Raw genomic sequence first — 1,561 nt, 5'->3', positions numbered from 1 at the left:
AAATCCACCTGCCTCTGCCTCCCAAGTGCTGGGATTAAAGGCGTGCGCCACCACCGCCCGGCGACTTTCAATGTTTTAATTTTCATTTTCCATGTGTACGTTTGAAATCAATTTTATTTCAATATAGGCAAGTATTTATTTTAATTGAAACAATTTATGTGTCTTTTCTTTCACTTCTTAAATAATATCACATTCTATGATTCTGAAGGAAAAATAATAGTAAATGCTGAAAATGAAAATAATTATAGGCTGGCTTAAATTCGTTCTTTCTCAATAAATGACACTTGTTAAATTTTTACATTAAATAAAATTCCTGAAAAAAAGTTATGGAGATTTCTGTGTTCTTTTCGCACATCATGACATAGTAATTTGAATATTTTAAATTTAACCAACAAAGATTTATCAGAAAGTACTTTAAGCATTATTAGACTAGAAGAAATTGTTATGGAGAGAATGTCATGGAATACATTCACTTAGACTGCACTTGAACATTAAAAGGTAAGGAGAATGAGTCACATATTAATTGTCAGGGTTAAAACACTTTTGCTTTGAAACATCTGAATTGTTATGATGTTATTTAAGCAGCCAATTGTCTGAGACTTGTTTCTGTTAGTCATTTTGTATCTAATGACACATTTTAACTCTTTTGTAAGTCATTTAATGAACATGTAATGGATTTAACTCTTTTGAAGCACCACAACTTCTTTTTCATGAAGACAAGAGGCCAACAGGCATGATTATACGTAAACACTGCCCTTCTTCCTTATTCTCTCCCAAATGCCAATCTACTCTTACTTCCTATCTTGACAGCATAAAATGCACTTATTGTTTAAGTATATTTTTGGTGTCTTTTCAGGAGGTTTCTAGCTATTCTAATTAGAATTCCTTTTTCTGGGAAAGCTCACATAGCATCTCTGGCAATTGTTAGAATTTTATTTTCTTCTTATAACAAGTTATTAGTTAAGTACTGTCAAGAAGGAGGCATTTTTTTTCCTCCAGACAATAGGAAAGTTGTGTTTGGGTCTCTAAGGCATAAATTATAGACAGTAGCAATGCACCAGTATTAAATTCAACATAATTAAAATTGAGATTGGGATATAATAAACTCACTAAGGGAAGAACAACCCTTCCTTCCGGCATGTTGAATACAAATGTTAGCAATATTCTCTTTGAAATTAAAGGTAATTTAATTTAATTTTAATTAAACATGAATATAGAACCTGCTATAGAGAAAGATTAATTGTTAATGTTAGTCAACTCACCTTAAAATTTGTAGGATGGAGTTTAAAATACCAAAAGGGTTATTTTTATTTGGAATTAGATTGGCAGTAGATATTTTATTTACATGAATTTTTTGTTACAATTGCATCCATCTAATTCTATAGACATTGTGTTTCATATATACAAAGATTAAAGGTGATACACTTAAAAGAATAATAAATTTCCAACTCATTTGTGGCAGAGAGTTATAGTCACTTTATGGACAACAGAACAATGAAGACAAATAAATGACTTGTCAATTGTATTGTACAGTCTTTCAAAAATTCTAGCAAATTAATGT

The sequence above is a fragment of the Mastomys coucha genome, chromosome X (assembly GCF_008632895.1).
Source record: "Mastomys coucha isolate ucsf_1 chromosome X, UCSF_Mcou_1, whole genome shotgun sequence".
Lineage (NCBI taxonomy): Eukaryota > Metazoa > Chordata > Mammalia > Rodentia > Muridae > Mastomys > Mastomys coucha.
This window is presented reverse-complemented; position numbering follows the sequence as displayed.